The following is a 20,059-nucleotide window of genomic DNA, read 5'->3' on the forward strand; positions in this document are numbered from 1 at the left end:
GTTTGTCTGTGGCCGTGTGTGTATGTGTTACCTTTGGTGTCTTTGTGTCACTCTTGTGGGTGTCTTATCTGTTAGTCTGTGTGTGCTTGTTTCTGCTACTGACCCTGTGTATCTGTTCCCTTCTCGTGTCTTTGTGCGGGAAGGTCTGTTGCTATGTGTGCGTCTGCTACTGTCTGTGTAGCTGTTTCTCTGTGTGTCTCTCTGTTTCCTTTGTTGTGGGTGTTTACTACCTCTGTGTCGGTACCTGGCACTGCGTGTCTATATTTGCGGCCAGTGAGTAGCTCTTACTCTGGGTATATCTATTACTGCGAATTTCTGTTTACTGTGTTGAATCTGTAAACGTGCCTGTTACTTTAATGTGAGTATCCATTACCTGTGGGTTTCTGGACCGGCATATCCTTGTGTGTGTGTGTGTGAGACATTATCGTGTGGCATTCCACCAGCTTCCCTCCCAATGGCAGTTCCGGGGAAGGCTGTGTTCCTGACTGGAGCAGGACAAAGACACTTTTCCCCTGGAAATGGTCCGTGTGTTGAGCTGGGAAGGGTAATTGCAGGTAATTTCTTTGTTTACCGTGATCCAGGTTCCCGGGTAGGAAGCTGTGCCAAGCGATGCCTCGGTCGCCGTGGTTACGGCTGGCAGCTCCCAGTGACTCATGGCCCCAGAAGCAGCAGGAGGCCTCGCCGGCGAACTTCTCCGGGCTGGGAGCTGCTGCCATTTCGCAACGCCCGCAGGGACAGACAGCATGGCGGCACCAGGAATCTGCGGCCACCTCTGGGCCCGCTGGAAGAACAGGTTTGCCGCTTGGCGCGGGAGGCGGATGGAGCGGGCACCCTGGGTAACGAGTCGTCGGCACCGGTGGCCCTCCCTCCCCTATCCCGATGCCCCCCGCTTCGCTCCCGGCTCTGCCCACCAGTTGTCCCTCCAGGGTCCCGCTGCCGCCTTCCTCTGGATGCCCAAACAGGAAGCCCAAGGGTAGGTGGGCACCCACTGGGCCCGGCTCGAGGTCTCCAAACCGAGTCAGTGTCGGAGCTCGGCACCCACGGTGGATGCTCTGGACCCTCATCCCTTTTGGAGAACCAGTAGGGGGAAAACCTGGCTGGGGTGGGGGCTGGACCTCCTTTCTCCCCACTCCCACTTCCCAGCTATAAAGGCCAGAGAGGAGATCTATCAATCAATCAATCCACCGATGTCATTCATTCATTTAGTAGTACTTATTGAACCTCTACTAAGAGCAGAGCCTGGTACTAAGCACTTGGGAAAGGACAGCAAATAGGTGTGAGGTGGGGTGGGGCCCGAAGGGAAAGGCCGCTACTGGAGCAGGACAGCAGGCCGTGATGGAGCCTTCTGGGAAGGGAGGGGAGATTCCTCATCCTCTCCTCAGAAGCACTGCGGGGGAAAGGGAGAAACAGAGAGGAAGCTCTATAAGACTGTAAGCTCCTTGAGGGTAGGAAATGTTCGTCTTGGCCTGTTGTACTCTCCCAAGCGCTTGACACACACGGTAGATGATCAGCGATAACCCCAATGGATTGATTGTGGGAAAAGGGGTGGGGCAAGGGCTGGAAGCCAAGGGGAATGATCGGAAAGGGGAGGAGGATTGTGTGGGACAGGGAATTGCGTCCAATCTGATTATCTTATGTCTAACCCAGCGTTTAACAGGGTGCTTGGCACAAAGTAAGAGATTAACAAATACCACAATTATTATGATTATCATTATTATTAGGACAGAAGAGAGGAGAGGACAGAAGAGGAGAGGGGGAGAAACACATTACAAGGATTCAATAAATCCTATTAAATAAAAAAGAGGACAGGGAGAGGGGAGGAGCCCCAGAGAGGGACACTTGGTATGAAAATCAACCCCCACCAAGAAGTTGTGCCAGCAGAAAGCATCAGTCACTATAAGGCAGAGCTTTTTGTTGTTATCGTTCTGTTCTGTTTTTAATGGTATTTGTGAAGTGCTTTACTATGTGCCAGGCACTGTACTAAGCGCTGGGGTAAATACAAGATTGTCAGGTTAGACACAATCCCTGTCCCATATGGGGCTCACAGACTTAATCCCCATTTTCCAAATGAGGAAACTGAGGCCCAGAAAGTGAAGTGACTTGCCCAAGGTCACACAGCAAGTGGCAGAGCCGGGATTAGAACCCAGTTCCTTCTGATGGTTGGAGGGATTGTGATGGTTTCCATAAAAGGGTGGGCCATATGACACACCTAATAGGCTTCACTTTCCTAGCATTCCTCAATCCATCAGTGGTATTTCCTGAGCATTTACTGTGTGCAGAGCACTGCATCTGGAAGAGTACAGTGCAATAGAATCAGTAGACACGACCCACAAGGAACTTCCAGTCTTTAAATACCATTTTAAAAAAAAGTCCTTTTGTTCCCTGTTGGGCTGCTCCTGAAGGACTCCCCTTTCTCTCTCAGTCTCTCCCCACCTCTCCCTTATCTTCCTCGCTTCTGGGGTCACCCTGGGGAAGAAACTGGAACAAGGTCCCATTGGGTTTGGTCAGCATTTCCCATCTCCCACCCTGCCCTGTTGCCCATCTGGCTGCCTGCAGCCCACCCTCCCCGGGGTGCCTCAAAGCCTTCCCATCCAAGATGTCCCCAAGGGAGGCCAAGGCAGGCTGGCTCTGGTCCACCCCGTCCACAGGCCCTATCCCCCTCCACCAGGGGCGAGGCTGGACCAGGACCGGGCACTGGCGGGGAGGTAGAGGGGCCCAGCGCGTGTGCCCACGGTGGCGTAAGGCCTTGGGCCTCTCCCGGCCTGCCGTATCTCCGGCCTTATCGGGCAGGCGGGCGGCCGCCTGTGGCTTTGTCTGGAAAGCAGCTTGTCCTACAAGGTGCTGAAAACACTGAGCACACCCTGCAGCAGCAACAGCCACACAGCCAGGGAAAGGGAGTCTGTGGGGGCCCTCCCCGTTGGGGGTGAGTCAGAGCGGAGGGTCGGGATGCGTCACCCCCGCAGCGCCCTCCAGGCCCTCTCCCCTCCCCCCCGCAGCAGCCACTCAGGGCCGTCCCACAAATGCCTGTTGGAGGGCCCCGTGCCAGGCCTCACTTCACGCCCGCCAGGCCCTCGGAGCTACACGGCTCTTTATTCTAGTCACGCAAGGCTGTGGGTACGGGACGGGTACCCGTCTGGCAAGCCCAACTCGCCCGCCAGCTTCGGAGTCTCTTGCCCCATTTTACAAGTTGCGGCGGATGAAAGTATCGTTGGGAGTTGGTTTACTGCGCCTGGCTCCCGGGGAGAGGCTGGCGGCCCGGCAGCAGGTGGATTTGCCACCGCGGTGGCCGAGTGTTGTGCCAAAGCTGCCATCTGACCGCCTCCCGCTCCTCCCCCGACCTCCTGCCTCCCCCCACAACACGTCCACTTACCTTCATTGGCATGCCACATGACCTCACTCTAGGTTTCACCCCAAAGCGCTCTCTCCCTTCATCTGCTCTCCTCCCTCCCCGGGGACCCCCCTTCTCTCGCCCCCTCCCCCTCCCAATCCCCTCCTTCCCCAGGGACCACCCTTCTTCTCTCACCCACTCACCTCACCTTGGACTGTGTGGGCCTCTGCCTCTACCTGCCCAAACTCACCAACCCTCTAATTCCATTTATTCCAGGAGGACAACCGAACAGGGAGAGGAAATGGAGCAGAAACGTGGAGGGAAGGAAAGAAGGATAGGTAGGGAAGAGGGAAGGAAAGACGAAAGGTCCAAGAGGGAAGTGGCCGAGGGGAAGGGAGGAGGGAAGAGGGGGTGATCACACACAGTGAACACTCAATAAATATGATGGAATGAATCTTCCTGACTGAAATAAAAAAATAATAACTGTGGTATTTGTGAAGTGCCTGGAATAAAAAAATAATAACTGTGGTATTTGTGAAGTGCCTGGACTGTAAGTCCCTCTAGACTATAAGCTCTTTGTGGACAGGAAACATATGTCTAACGACTCTGTTCTATTGGGCTCTCCCAAGTGCTTAGTGGAGTGCTTAGCACACAGTAGGTGCTCAATAGATACCACTGATTGCCTACTATGTGCCAACTACTACACTAAGCACTGGGGCATATACACCACCACCACATGGGGCTCGCAGTCTAAGAAGGAAGGAAAATAGGTATTGAACCCCTTTAAAGAGCAGGGAAACTGAGGCACAGAAAGTTTAAGTGACTTGCCCAAGATTATCCAGAAGGCAAGAGGCGGAGCCAGAATTAGAATTCAGGGCTCCTGATGACTCCCAGCCCTGTGCTTTTAGCCATTAGGTCACTGTTCCTGGTTCAATATGGTGCTGTGCCTTCCGTCGGGGAGCTGTAGACCCCCATGTCCATTTGGGTGGTCAGGTTTTCTCCAAGATGCCAGGAGGCAGCCTCTTTGCTTACCTCGAGGCTTGGGCAACAAGGGCAACCCCCTCATGCCCCTCCCGGGGGACACATGGCTGCACTGGACCAGAAAGGAACTGGGGAGAGAGATGATGATGGCATTAGCTGGCAGATCCTGGATCTCTCCCAATTTCCTTGTCAAGCACCCTGAGATTGTGGGGAGTCATAGTGGGAGCGCTAGGGATTGGTAGCCGTAGGGGGCTGGGAGTCCTGGAGACTGGGAGTCAGTTGTATTTATTGAATGCTTACCTTGTGCAGAGTGCTGAACTGAGTGTTTGGGAGAGTACAGTACAGCAATAAACAGACACATTCCCTGCCCACAACAACCTTACAGTCTAGAGGGGAAGACAGACATTAATACAAATAAATTACAGATATGGACATAAGTGCTGTGGGGCTGGGGGGGGGGGCGCGATGAATAAAGAGGGCAAGTCAGGACGACGCAGAAGGGAGTGGGAGAAGAAACGAGGGCTTAGGGAAGGCCTCTTGGAGGAGATGTGCCTTGGATAAGACTTTGAACAGGGGGGAGAGTCACTGTCTCGGGTATGAGGAGGGAGGGTGCTCCAGACCAGAGGCAGGACGTGGGTGAGAGGTAGGTGGCGAGATAGATGAGATTGAGGTACAGTGAGAAGGTGGGGGCCATGGGGGGCTGGGAGTCGTTGGAGGCTGGTAGCTCTGGGAACTGGGAACCATATGGCAGGCAGTGGCACCTCTGGGAATAAAGGGCGATGAAACAGGCAGCCAACTTGCCATAACAGTGACCGCAGTCTTCACCGGTCTTGAAGTTGCCGGCCTCTCTCTCTGGTCCCACCTCCCCTCGCTCCCAGGCTCCCCACTGGACTGGAGAGCAGACACTAAGAGCCCGGCCAGGAGGACCCCGGCCATCGTTCCGGGCAGCTCCCTGCTGGGGTGACAGACGGATGCTCGGGAGGCTGGGCCTGCCTTCCCACCCACTGGGCAACCTTATCAGCAGAGGAGGTGGTGCCACCATCTGGGTGGGGGGGTTCTGCCGGGGTGGGACACGGCCTCTGCAAACAGCTTCTCCACAGCTCCCCTCCCCGGGGCGGTCGCCGTAGGGTGGGGATGGCCCCCCGCCCCCTGTCCTTCCCTCCCCCTCCCTAGCCACAGCCGAAGATTTAAAGCCGATGCCTGGGAATCATCTGGCGAAGGACTGAAGAGCCATCCCCGCGGCTCCGTGTGTGGGAAATGGCTGTCTGGGAGACTTACATAACCGAATCTTCCAAACCCACAGTCGCTTACACCAAAGGTTTCAAACCCACATCAATGCTGGGGCGGAGCCATCCCTGGAAGAAGAGGCCCAGACTCTCCTCCGGCCTCTCCCCCTGTTCCTCTGCCCCCTCCTCTCTCCGGTCCCCTTCGCTGGTCCACCCCTCCGACCCCTTCCTGCCAGCTCTGTTCCTCATCTCTTCTTCACTTCCTCCGTCCCCTCTGCCCCCCAACTTCCCGCAGCTTGGCTTGGCTTTGCAGGTGAAGGTTTGGAGGTTCCACTGTGGCCCGGCCCCACCCAGGGCCCGGCGGAGGGTCCGGGGCAGTCCGGGTTGGCATCCAGGACCCTGGCACTGGACCCCATTTCCTCCTTTGCCTCTTCCCAGCTCGACTCCCCTCTCTCACTCCTCTCTCAGCCACTCGCTCCCATCGCCGTTCATCCATTTCCAGTCAGTCGGTCATATTTACTGAACGTTTACTGTGTGCCAAGCCCCGTACTAAGAATTTGGGAGAGTACAGCACGATAGGATGGATCCCGGCCCACAAGAAGCGGTGTGGCCTAGTGGGGGATCAGGGGACCTTGTGTCTAATCCCAACTCTGCCACTTGCCTGTTGTCTGACCTCGGGTGAGTCACTGCACTTCTCTGTGCCTCAGTTTCTTCATCTGAAAATGGGGATTAAATACCTGTTCTCCCTCTGCCCGAAACTGTGAGCTCCTTATGGGACAGAGACTGTGTCTGATCTGGCAATCTTGCATCTACTCCAGCTCCTCGTACAGTGCTTAGCACATAGCAAGCATTTAACAAATAAATAATACCACTATTATTATTCCTATTGCAGTCTAGAGGGACTTCCTTTCTCTCTCCTCTCAGAGTCAGCTTTCCCCACATTCCTGCTTCTCTCCACCTCTTCCTTCTCTCTCTGTCCTGCCCTATTAGTTTTTCACTCTCCAGGCCTCAGTTTCCTCATCTCTAAAATGGGAATTAAATCCTACTCTCTCCTACTTAAGCTGTGTTCAATACATGGGACAGGGACGCTGTACAAACTGATTATCTTGTATCTACCCCAGTGCGTAGTTCAGTGCTTGGCACATAGTAAGTGCTTAGCAAATACATAATAGAAGCATGGGTTAGTGGCTAGAGCCCGGGCCTGGGAGTCAGAAGGACCTGGGTTCTAATCCCAATCCGCCACACGTCTGCTCTGTGACCTTGGGCAAATCACTTCACTTCTCTGTGCCTCAGTAACCTCATCTGTAAAATGGGGATGAGAGCATGAGCCCTAGTGGGGACAGAGACTGTGTCCAACCTGATTAACTTATATCTACCCCAGCACTTAGAACAGTGCTTGGCATATACTAAGCACTTAAGTACCATAATAATAATTATCATTATTATTATTAAAATGGGGATAAGAGGGTGAGCCCCATGTGGGACAGGCACTGTATCCAACCTGATTAACTTGTATCTGCCCTAGCACTTAGAACAGTGCTTGGCACACAGTAAGTGCTTAACAAGTACTATTATTGTTATTATTATTATTAAATAATAACCTCAGTCCACAGTCACACGCCCTCCTCCTCATTACCTCAGGGGTCCCCATTTGCCCAGGAGGTGGGGCAGGACATCTCCCTGCCCCAAAAGGAAAACGCCAGCTCTCTCCCCAGTCGCCCGAGCCCTGTTATCAAGGGTCTGGGTAGGGGGTTGGTGGAGAAAGTTTGAGAGGGGCGGAAGGGGCGGGAGAGGTAGTGATGCCCAGATCAGAGGGATGGGGAGAGAAAACCACCAACCCACCACGCTTCAGAGTGTACAACCGTGGGCAGACCTGCCTGGCCGGCTCAGCTTCTTCGGGCATTGCATAATCTGCTTGCTTTCCCAATGCACAGGTGTGAATGGCCCATCACGGGGCCTGTGCCGCTGCACACGCAGACACCAAGCTCTCAGGCCCCCGGGCCGCTCGTACACGTGCCCCACTGGACCTGACCTCCTCAAAGCCTCCGCCACTGCCGTCGCCTCCGTTTCCTCTTGCTTCACCTCACCCCAACCTGAGCCGCCGGGGACCTGCCCCCCGTCCCCGCCGGCTTCTGGAGCCCCCTCTCCCCTGGACGCGGCACCGAGAGGCCGTTTAAAGGAGCCCGAGGCCTAATGGGGAGCTAAGACCGACTAGCCTACGTTGCCTTGAGTATACCACCTGTGTGTAGTCCCCTAGTGAGTGGGCAGTTACGAAATGACACAAGACACATCCAATTCTTCCTGGCTTCCCTCAATCCATCAGTTGATTTGTCCACTCTCCCAAGTGGGCGCAGCTGTGTGCTTTTGGGCAAATCCCTTAACTTCTCTGGACCTCTGTTACAGTATCCATTGAGCACCTCCTGAATGAAATCAATCCATCAGTGGTATTTATTGAGTGCTTACTGTGTGCAGGGCACTGTACTAAGTGTGAAAGAGTACAGTGTCATGGGGTTGGTAGTCAGAATTCCCTGTCCATAAGGAGCTTGCAATACCCTGCACTAAGCGCTGGGGAGAGCGCACCAGGGTCAAGGTCAGCTGTGTGACTTTGGGCAAGTCACTTAACTTCTCGGTGCCTCAGTTACCTCATCTGTAAAATGGGGATTAAGACTGTGAGCCCCACGTGGGACAACCTGATTCCCCTGTGTCTACCCCAGTGCTTAGGACAGTGCTTGGCACATAGTAAGCGCTTAACAAATACCAACATTATTAAGGTACACGTTTCCTTCCCTCAAGGAGCTTAGCATTTAGTGGGGGAGATGGTGTGCATAGGGGCAAGTCAGATGGGGCTGAAATCTCCCCTCTGGGGTCAGCAACCTTTGAGATCCAAGGAGAAGCGTCCAAGGAGCTCAATGGAGTTATCTACCCTGAGGGCGGGACAGGGCTCCCTCCTGCCTTGTGTCTGGGAAGGGAAAGCCCAGGGCTATCTGCCTCTGGGAATAGGAATCTATCCCAGGCTCACAGTCCCACAGGTCTATGGAGAGGAGTGGAAGAAGGACTCTGGCAGCTGGGCGGAGGGAAAAGGAATTGCTGAAGAAGGTTACTTACGGCTAAGTGACTGCAGCCTAGTCCCGGCTCTGCTCCTGGCCTTCTGGTTGGCCCCAGGCAAGTCCCTTAACCTCTCTGGGTCTCAGTTTCCTCACCTGTAATATGGGGATAATAAGTCCTGCCCCTTTCTACCCCCAAGGGTTGTTGTGAGGAGAAAATGAGCTAATTGCCGTGCAAGCACTTTGGAAGAGTTACTGCGCTCTACAGATTCATGATTCTCCCCTTTCCGCTCCCCTTCTCTGGGCCTTTGACTCACTGTAGCCCCCAGTCAATTTCCCTCTCTCAGGCTGGCACTGGAGGGACAAGTCAGAGCGTGCAGCTTGGCACCACCTCCATTCCGCTGTTTCGGCGGGCTTGGGGGTGTGGGAGGGGAAGGGGAAGGGAGGGAGAGGCTGGACTGATCCAACTCTGGTTTATCAGTGGAAGCACTGGTGTTGGATTTGGTCAACTAATCCGTGTTGGAATTCTGTAGCTCCAGCCCGGGGTTCAGGCAGGCAGAAGTTAGACCCCCAGATCCCCCAAGAGAGATTCAGCTCCAGTCTCTCCTCATCTCCCCCAGACCCGCCTGGTCCTCTCAAAGCAGTGTTCCCAGTTGCTTCAAGCTGGGAATTTGTCCACCGACTCTGTTATATTGGACTCTCCTAAGACCACAGGGCAGTGCTCTACTCACAGTGTGCGAGAAATATGATCGATTATGTTTTCAGTGGCTTTTGGGGGGCAGGGGTGTTAGCGTGGTTCAGTGGAAAGAGCACGGGCTTGGGAGCCAGAGATCATGGGTTTGAATCCCGGCTCTGCCACCTGTCAGCTGTGTGACTGTGGGCAAGTCACTTTACTTCTCTGTGCCTCAGTTCCCTCATCTGTAAAATGGGGATTAACTGTGAGCCTCACGTGGGACAACCTGATTACCCTGTACCTACCCCAGTGCTTAGAACAGTGCTCTGCACATAGTAAGCGCTTAACAAATACCAACATTATTATTATTGAGAAGCAGGGTGGCTTAGGAAGAAGCAGCATGACTTAGTGGAAAGACCAGAGGCTTGGGAGTCAGACGTTGTGGGTTCTTATCCCAGATCCACCCCTTATCAGCTGCATGACTTTGGGCAAGTCACTTAACTTCTCTGTGACTCACATACCTCATCTGTAATATGGGGATTAAGACTGTGAGCCCCTCGTGGGACAACCTGATTATCTTGTAGCTATCCCTGTGCTTAGAACAGTTCTTGGCACATAGTAAGCACTTAACAAATACCATCATTACTATTATTATTTTGCTTCACTCCTAGAGAAGAGCTGTACTTGGGATCCTGTTAGAGCAGGGGAGGCCTTGGGGGACACTAACAGGAGGGTGGGTGGCAGAGTGGGAAGGGGCAAATTCCCATTCCCATTCCCGAGAATACCAGAGCAGCCCCGCCCATCCCAGTTCCTATTTAACCAGTCTTCCATGAGGGTCAGAAAATCTCTGGGCCTCAAACATGTCTGCAAATTTCTGAACCTGCTTCTGGAGCCAATTCAATCTTTGATGGTAATTCCACCCTCTCCAAGGGGAAGGAATAAGGTGGGGGGAAGAGAGCGAGTGAGAGAGAGAGGAAGAGGGGTTTGATGGGAAACATCGCTTCCACATCATAGCCATGTCAAGGTTGTTCCATGATGCCCTTTGTTGCGCTTTCTCCTCACAGGGTCCAGCCCAGTCCCCATTTTATCTCTCCCTCTGCTCTGTGATTTTCCAGAAGCCTCTTCCCTGACAGAGCCCCCACAGCTCCTGGCCAGACACTAGGCTAATCTACTAGGCTGGTCTGCCTGCTTCTCTCACCACCGTTCCTGGCACCTCCCGCAGCCCACAGTTGAGCCTCATCCTCTCAGGCCTGGCTCCACTGGCCTTTAAAACTTGTGTCCTTGTTTACAGTCCATTCCCCCACACCTCCAGCTACTCCCACTTCAGCTACCTTACCACCCCCCCCAAAAAAAAGAAATCTAAAATGACTCCTGTATGAATTGATTGGAGGACTACTGAAAATACTTTTGACCCTTTGAGTTGGAAATGATTCCTGAAGCATTGGGTTGGTGTGCTGACCCCAACTGCCAGATTTAGCATGATTCCCCCAAGGATAGCTTGGTAGAATGGCTCCAACAAGATTCGATCCAGGACCCCTTCTAGGGTTGGGGGAGGGCTGGAAAAATGTCCTCGAGGCTGGGGTGGCCAGTCTCACCATCACAGATTAATCGTAAGACCCTGATCAACTTTTCAGGGCAGAGAACTTGAGATGCAGCATGGCCTGGTGGATAGAGCACGGGCCTGGGTGTCAAAAGGACCTGGGCTCTAGCCGCGACTCTGCCACTTGTCTGCTGGGTGACCTTGGGCAAGTCGCTTCACTTCTCTGTACCTCAGTCACCTCATCTGTAAAATGGAGATGGAGAATGTGAGCCTCATGTGGCCTGATTATCTTGTATCTACCCCAACACTTAGAACATTGCCTGATACAAGGTAAGTGCTTAGCAAATACACCAAAAAAAAAAAAACTTTGAAGACAATCTCCAAATCCTGGGACTTTCTTCAGTTGTCAGCCCAGGATGGCCCGGGGAGTATCTTGTCAGCCATAAAGGGGCTGGAGATACTTTCTTTGGGGAAAGTGCCTTGCAAATCCCGAGGTGACGTTACCCCCCTCAATTAATTTCATTAATTAACACCCTCTTAAGAAATTCCTTTGCCAAGATTTGTGCCATATTTGCCAAACACATATGGGTGAGGGGAAAAGGTGGTTTTTCCTGAGATGCTGCTGTCCCGCTGCCTGGTGCCGGTAGAGTAGACAACAGAAATAAGACACCCAGCCTCTGCCCTTCAGGGCTACATGGTGGGGTGGGCCAAGATGGCTGCCCAGGTCACCCAAGGGAGTAGTCTGTCCCCAAAGATCTGGCCTGCCAGGAGGCCAGAGAGAGTGCTAGGAGTTTGGAAACACAGCCTGCTTATGCACCATGCGCTTTGTCTCTGGACACCCTTTCCCCTGACCCAGAGTTCCCTGGGGCCCAGGTGCCCCTGCACCCCATCAGCCAACCCCACCCACTCCCATATTCTGCCCTAGCCTCGACCCCCTGGCTAAGAGCTCAGTATCCCTGCCAGCATCTTCCCTGTGGAGGCTATCTGACCTCAAAGTGGGGAAAACAGAAAAGCCCAGGTGCTGGTGTACCCAGGCGCAAGTGTGCCCAGGGGCCAGGGTACCCAGGGACCAGTGAGCCCAGGGGCTTGACAGCCACGGTGCCTGTGATGACAGGCCAAGGCCAGTCTTGGACAGAGGCATCCAGACCACACATATTCTGCTGGCCAGGCCAGCCCTCTTGGGGCCACATGTGTGAGTGGTCGCCCGTCCCTACTCTGGACGCTCGGACAAGTCGGGCAGGTGGCTTCCTCTTCACTTTCCTCCCCAGAAGCCAGGCCAGGAGCCCCGGACAGAAAGCAGGGGGCCAGAGGGGCTGAAGGAGGGAGGGAGGAATGGACGGAGGGTTAAAGGAAAGCAGGATCGGCTCTGTCAGGGTGGGAAAACTCACTAGGCTGCGCTGACCCCGGCTGATTCCGGGGCACCCAACTCACAGTCAAAATGGTTTCTCTCCAGAGAGCTTCCCCGCTGAATCCCCTGGCAGACAGAAAAATTACCGCTGCCACCGCAACTGGGCTGGGGTTTGGAACTTGTCCTGGACAAGTCTTTTGGGGAATGTTCATTCTTGCTTCTCTCCCGGAGGGGAAGACTGTGAGCCTTGGAAAAGAGAGGGAGTGCCGTGCCCACCCCCCGCCCCGCGGCCCCGGCTCTCGGGCCCTTGGTCCCCCAGACTCCTAAGCCGAAGACACGAGCTCAAGACTCTGTTTCCAAAATCCACACACCCTCAGGGAGAACCCCTCGACATCAGCCCGCTCAGACGGAAACACTCCCTGGTCCAGGGCCACTGCTTCTCCCCAAAGCAAGGCAGAGGATGTCACTCTGTTACGTTGCATGTGCCCAGCGTGACACGTGTGACAACACGTGTGTCTGAGTGTCCAGTGTCAACTGTACTCCCCCCTTCAGTTGTGCACTTCTTCTGTATGACCTTCCCCTACTCCTTCCCAGTCCCCTAATACAGTGCTCAGCACACATTAAGTGCTCGATAGATAGCACTGGGGAGAATTCTGGTCTTTGTGAGGATCTGCTGGAAGGACCACGTATGGGGAGACCAGGGTGTGAACAACTCCTTTGTAGCGGCAGAGTCATGGTCTTTATTGAGCTCCCACTTGGAGCTCAGTATTAAGCACCAAGATATATTCAAAAACAAAGAAGCGATGTATTCCCTGCCCACAAGGAATGTCTTACTCTCTCAGACACTATACTAAGCACTGGTGTGGATACGAGAAAATTGCTTCGACACAATCCCTGTCCCAAGTGGGGCTTATACTCTCAATCTCCATTTTACAGATGAGGTAACCAAGGCACAGTGAAGTGAAGTGATTTGCCCAAGGCCACATAGAAGACAAATGGCAGAGCTGGGATTAGAGCCCATGATCTCCTGACTCCCAAGCCCACGCTCTATCCACTACACCGTGCTGCTTCTGTCTCCAACCTGATTATATCTACCCTAATGCCTGGCACATAATAAGTGCTTAACAAATACCACAATTATTATTATTAGGAGGGGAACCAAGTCATTTACAAAGCTTTCTCCTCTCTTCCTCCTTCCCCCTTTTCCTCCACTATTCAGCACACAAGAATCAGATTCACGGACAACCACTTCTCCCGGGCCTAACTGGGCTTGTAAATATCAATCAATCAGTAATTTATTGAGCATCTACTGGGTGCAGAGCACTGTACTAAACTCTTGGGAGAGTACAGTAGAGTTAGGGGACATGATCCCTGCTCCTATGTAGCTTGCAGATTATCCAAGAAGACAGACACTAAAATAATGATGGGAAATAATAATAATTGTGTTTATTAGGTGCTTACTATATGTCAAACACTGTACTAAGGCCGGGGTAGATACAAGATAATTATATCAACAGGCTTTGTACAGTAGTTTCTTAGAGGGTAAAAGCCTAGAGGGTATTAAAAATACCTCTATCATCATCAGTGGTATTTATTGATCACTTACTATGTGCAGAGCACTGTACTAAACACCTGGGATAGAACAGTAAAGCAGATTTGGCAGACATGATCCCTGTCCACAGTGAACTTACAGTCTAGAAAAGCAGCATGGCCTAGTGGAGAGAACATGAGGATGGGAGTCAGAAGGTCATAAGTTCGAATCCTGTTCCACCACTTGTCTGCTATATGACCTTGAGCAAGTCACTTCACTTCTCTGTGCTTCAGTTACCTCATCTGTAACATGGGGATTGAGACGGTGAGCCCCATATGGGACAAGGACTGTGTCTATCTTGATTTGCTTGTATCCCCCCAGCGCTTAGTACAATGTGTGGTTCATAGTAAGCACTTAACAAATACAATAATAATAATCATTATTAGAGGGGGAGAGATATTAATATAAATAATTAATTTATAAGACACTATTTAAAGATTGCATATAAGTGAGGTGGGGTTGAGGGTGGGGAGACTAGCAAATGTCTCAAATTCCTTATCAGAAACCCAGTAAAATGTAGATCCCAGGATCCAAAACAGCTGATCCACCCAGCCCCACGGCACTTATGTATATATCTGAAATTTATTTATTTATTTTAATGTATGTCTCCCCCTCTAAACTGTAAATTCTTCGTGGGCAGGGAATGGGTCCGTTTCTTGTTATATTGTACTCTCCCAAGTGCTTAGTAGAGTGCTGTGCACACAGTAAGCACTCAGTAAGTACAACTGACTGATTAAATAGGATCCCTGAGTGGCTAGCTGGCCAAATTAAAGAGGCCACATTAGGAAAAGGATCCCCTTTTGCAAAATGGAAAGCTGACCCAAGAACAGAAAGAACAGGAGGAGTGGCAGGTCAAGTGCAAAGAGGAAATTAGGCGGGCCGAAAAGGAGTTTCAAGAACACCTTGTGAGGGGCACCCAATCTGACAATTAAAAATTCTTATATATATCAAAAGTAAAAGCCAGTTAGGCATTCCGGAGGCTCATCTGAGGCTCGTGTTGTCTAGGTTACGGTCGGGGATAAATAGGAAATAGCGAAGAGATTCAATGCATGCCTATACTGAGGAAAATGTTATGGAAGTTCCCACACCCAAATTGTTTCTCCTACAAGACAGGTCGGAGGAAATGGATTAAATCATAGCAAACACACAGGATGTTTTAGACCATACTGATGAACTAGATGTAAATAAATCACCAGGACTAGAAGGTTTCTGAGGAAACTCTGAGAAGCAGCGTGGCCTGGGAGTCTGAGGACCTGGGGTTTTAATCCTGGCTCCAGCAGCTGTCTGCTGTGTGACCTTGGCCAAATCACTTAACTTTACTGGGTCTCGGTTACCTCATCTGTAAAATGGGGATTAAGACTTTGAGCCCCATATGGGATATGGATTGTGTCCAACGGATTAGCTTTTATCTACCCCAGCACTTAATACAATTCTTGACACACAGTAAGTGCTTAATAAATGCCATTTAAAAAAAACAAAAACCTTAGAGAAGTTGCATAAATTCAGGCAAAGATGTGCAACTTATCCTTTCAGATGGCCACCCTTCCAGATGAATCCCTTTGGCTCTTAGGCTTCCAAAGTGACCTTGGGTATTACGGGCCAGCAAATTTCAATTTCCTACCTGGAAAACTGGGAGAATCTATCATTAAATTTAGGATCGGTGCACACTTAGAAGCATACAATCCTCCATGGGAGAGACAATTTGTTTCTGAAAGGGGAAATCCCATCTCACTTACCTGCTGAATTTAATCCAAGAGTCCCCTTAAGCATGGGGTAGGGGATATGCTGTTGTATATTTTGATTTTCAGAAGAAATAACTGGGCAAATGGTGTCCTGGTTCTCTCCAATGGGGAGAGGAGAAGGCAGAGTACCAGGTTAGATGGACGATGGGCCTTCGGAAGCTCCCAATTCCTCTCAGGTACTGGAGGGTGGTGCCTCGGCAAGGTTTGGCTGGGAAAACAGAGTGAAAGTCCGGGCTGGTGTTACAGAGCTGACGTACCCTGGCTGGGGCGAGCCCCGAGGGGAGCAGGCTGAGGTCAGCCTTGGCACAGGCTGGGGTGAACCTGAGGGGGAGTTAGAGTCCAGGAATCCCCCGCAGACCAGCTCTAGCTGCACAGTTCTCATAGAGCTGAGCGAGTGGGCAGGAAAGAGGCAGGTGATCTGGGGGCCGGTGACGCAAGGAAGGCGGACGCGATCCAAACTGCCATCCCTGGTGTTGGCCTCGGGACCATCGACCTCGTCTTAGGAAGGAGAGAAGCAGTGTTGCCTAGTGGATAGAGCACTGGCCTGGGAGTCAGAAGGGCCTGGGTTCTAATCCCCACTCTGCCATTTGTCTGCTATATGAGCTTGAGCAAGTCACTTCACTCTTTGTGCCTCAGTTCAACTGTAAAACAGGGAGTACATCAACCTCCTTCTGACTTCCCAGCCTCCTGTCTCTCCCCGCTCTAGTCCATAACTTCACTCTGCTACCCAGATCATTTCTCTACAAAAATGTTCAAAACATGTCACTCCGCTCCTAAAAAACTCCAGCGGTTGCCCATCCACCTTCGAATCAAATGAAAACTCCTCACCATTGGCTTTAAAGCACTCCACCACCTACCTCACCTCACTTCTCTCCTACAACCCAACCTGCACACTTCATTCCTCCAGTGCTAACCTTCTCACTGTGCCTCCATCTCACCTGTCTCACCGCCAACCCCTAGACCACATCCTGCCCCTAGCCTGGAATGCCCTCCCTTCTCAAATCTGACAGACAGTGACTCTCTCCCCCTTCAAAGCCTTATTGAAAGCACATCTCCTCCAAGAGGCCTCCTCAGACTAAGCCCCACTTTTCCTCATCTCCCATGCCCGACTCCCTGAAACCATCTGGGTAGACCCGGCACCATCTTCGCTCTCTAGAGTGAGAGCTCCTTGAAGGCAGGGAAAATGTCTGCTAAGTCCATTCTACTTTCCCAAGTGCTGAACACCGTGCTTTGAACATAATAGTTGCTCAGTCAATATTACTAAGTGCTCACTGCCTTGTCCCTTCCTAGGCGGGCTCCAGCTTGGGGCTGAACATCTTGACTCACACACTTCTTGACTCACGGCCGTTTGACCCTTGCGAGGAGTTGAGGCCACTTGGTCTCACATTTGTTCAAAGATTCCAAAGTAACAGTCTCAGGGGACACTGAGCTCTCTTTCAGTCGGCTTGGGGCATCGCACTGTACGGCCTGACCGTCCTGCGTGACCGGCTGGGGTCTCCCGGTGGTGGTTCCAGAGGGCTGGAGGTGACCATGAGGGGAGGAAGCCTGTGACCCGCCCACTCCTGGAGCAGCTGTGCAGAGTTTCCCGCTCAGCCCTGCCACGTGGGCGAAGGCAATGACCCAGCCGCCGATGCCCACAGAAATCCCGTTGTTCAGTTCCAAGCATGGAGGTGTGGGAGAGGAGTGAGGAGGAACAGGCTGTCTTTGTCTCCGCATCTGGCTGCGATCCTGGGCCCAGGGACCAGAGAGCCAGGGACCCTAGAGCTGGGAGCCAGAGAGTCAGGGGCCGGTGAGCTGGGGACCGGGCAGTGGGGCCAGGGATCGGGGTCCTGCTCAAAAGCCTACTTCGAAGCCACTCTAAGCGGGAGGAACGGACAGAATGGGGTGAGAGGTGCTTGTGAGAAATCTGGCAGGAGATGGTAGAAGTTCCTCCAGGGAACTTCCCAGCCTCAGCTCCCCTTACCCAGGGAGATCCAGAGCCCACGTAGGCAGCAGTAAAGGGGGCCTGGAGGCAACTCCCCAAATCTCCGCTGGACCCACAGGGGAAGTGGACAGTGGCGAGGGGAGGTAGCATCACTGAGCCAGAGGGGCTTCCAATATCTCTTGGGACCTCCTGCCTTATGTCCACCCCCTTGCCCAGAATGCCCTCTCCCTTCCAATGGAGAAGCAGTGTGGCTTAGCGGAAAGAGCACGGGCTTGGGAGTCAGAGGTCGTGGGTTCTAATCCTGGCTCCACCACTTATGAGCTGTGTGACTTTGGGCAAGTCACTTAACTTCTCTGTGTCTCAGTGACCTCATCTGAAAAATGGGGATGGAGACTGTGAGTCCCACGTGGGACAACCTGATTACCTTGTATCTACCCCAGCGCTTAGAACAGTGCTTGTAACATAGTAAGCTCTTACAAACACCATAATTATTATTATTATTATTATTCAGATCTGCTAGACCCCAGCTCTTCCCATCTCCAAAAGCCTTCTGAGATTTCACCTCCTCCAGGAAGTTTTCCCTGATTATTTTTTGCACTGCCAGCTGCCTGTTTCACTTCTGTGCTCAACATTTTACCTACTCTATTAGTAGAGTACTTATTACTGTATTATCATTATGGTATTCGTTAATAGCTTACCTGGTGCCAAGCACTGCAGTAGATACAAGAAAATCAGGTTGGACACAGTCCCTGACCCACATGGGGCTGACAGTCCAAGGCAGAAGGGGAACAGGTATTGAATTCCCATTTGACAGATGAGGAAATCGAGGGCCAGAGAAGTGACGTGATTTACCCAACGTCACACAGCAGACAAATGGCAGAGCTGGGATTAGAACCCACCTCCTCTCAAGCCTCTGCTCTTTCCACTAGACCATGCTGTTTGTCATTTCTTCCTCTTTCTTTTTTTTTTTATGGTATTAGTTTAGAACTTTCTATGTGTCCAACACTGTACTAAACACTGGGGTAGATTCCAGTTAATTGGGTCAGAAATAAATCACATGGGGATTATTGGTATCTATATTATTGGTACATTATTTGATGCCTCTCTCCCCTGCTAGATTATCCACAAGGATTCTGTTTTCTTGTTCTACTTTGCTTTCCCAAACTTTCCTTAAGTACAGAGTTCTGCACCCTTATTAAAACATTACTGATTGACTGATTGATGGCTGGAACAATGGAGGGGAGAGTCAGGGGATGCTGGGGGACCCTCTTGGCTTCCTTCCACGAATTTCTAGAAAATCTGGTAGCTGTGGCAGTGGCTGGTTATTGTTGTTTTTTTTAAAATGGCATTTGTTAAGCGCTTACTATGTGCCAGGCACTGTTCTAAGACCTGGGATAGATACAAGCTCATCACTTTGGACACAGTCCATGTCCCACATGGGGCTCACAGTCTAAATCCCCATTTTACAGATGAGTTAACTGAGGCATAGGGAAGTGAAGTGATTCGCCCAAGATCTCAAAGCAGAGAAGTGGAAGAGCTGGGGTTAGAATCCAGGTCCTTCTGATTCCCAGGCCTGTGCTCTAACCACTATGGCACACTGCTCCTCCTGCTCCTATGGTACTTGTTCATTCTTGTCCTGGTCTTTTTATGTTATTTCTCTGCTTTTTGTCATTTCACCTTTACCTCAGCTCCTGCTGCCAACCCTCCCCCATTATTTTTAGCCAGGGAGCCCCTTGAGGCGGAGGGACTGTGTCTAATTCTCCTCTGTGTGTTCTTTCTCCCAGTGTTTAGTTCAGTGCTTTCGCACCTCGATAGGTGTTTAAGAATTACTGACCCTGCTACTTCAACTCCTCCTCCTCCTCTCCAGGACCGGGGTTTTCAGTAAGGATGCCGGCCCGCCTGGGAACTGCACTGAGAGGGGACGAAGATTCTGTTCTCTCCGAGAATGACGGTCCTGACCAAAACACTCCCATTCCACCAAACAAGCTGGAATTCCTAAACCTTCTCATTTGAAAACCACGTCACTGGTCCAAACTCCACAGAGCCCTTGGGATACGCCTGGCATCACCAAGTCAGAGTTTCCCTCTGACTCTGAAAACGATCCATCAGTGTATCTGGCCTGGTTGGAACTATGCAAATAACTTGATAAAGAAGTTAGATGAATATGCTTATTTGGAGTAATAGTCCCCTAGAGAGTGTAACAACACTTAGATTACCACATGGTTACGGGATGATAGAATCTGTCCTCTCTTTCAAATAGCTTAGAAATTACTTAGACCTTATTGTTTATTATTATTATTGTTGTTATTGTTAATAATAATACTTTGAGCTCATAAAGTACCTTCCAAGTAAGGTACTCAAACTCTTGGCAAACATTAATTAAGCCTCATAGCTCTCCTGTGACGTGGGAAGATTAAGTATTATTATGCCCATTTGGGAGATGAGGAAATCAACTCAGAGAAGTTAAGTGAGATGCCCCAAGGTCACGCAGTGAATCAGCCCGCGCGACTAGAACTCAAGAAACCCGACTCAGAGAGCCCCAGCGCCCGTGTCCTGGGCCAGCATAGCTGGGCCCTGGACCATGTGGGGACCTGTTGTATTGTACTCTCCCAAGTGTTTAGTACAGTGCGTTGCCCATAGTAAGCATTTAATTAATACAATT

General features: G+C 51.6%; 1 long non-coding RNA gene across 1 annotated transcript; it reads left to right on the plus strand.

Annotated features, from left to right (window-relative positions):
- The first annotated feature begins 581 nt into the window (after window positions 1–581).
- Window positions 582–19,753, plus strand: LOC120638996. The gene is made up of 2 exons (XR_005661078.1): window positions 582–793; window positions 19,265–19,753. It is a non-coding gene; the product is annotated as an uncharacterized LOC120638996 (long non-coding RNA).
- Window positions 19,754–20,059: the final 306 nt, after the last annotated feature.

Source organism: Ornithorhynchus anatinus, chromosome 18 (genome assembly GCF_004115215.2).
Source record: "Ornithorhynchus anatinus isolate Pmale09 chromosome 18, mOrnAna1.pri.v4, whole genome shotgun sequence".
Lineage (NCBI taxonomy): Eukaryota > Metazoa > Chordata > Mammalia > Monotremata > Ornithorhynchidae > Ornithorhynchus > Ornithorhynchus anatinus.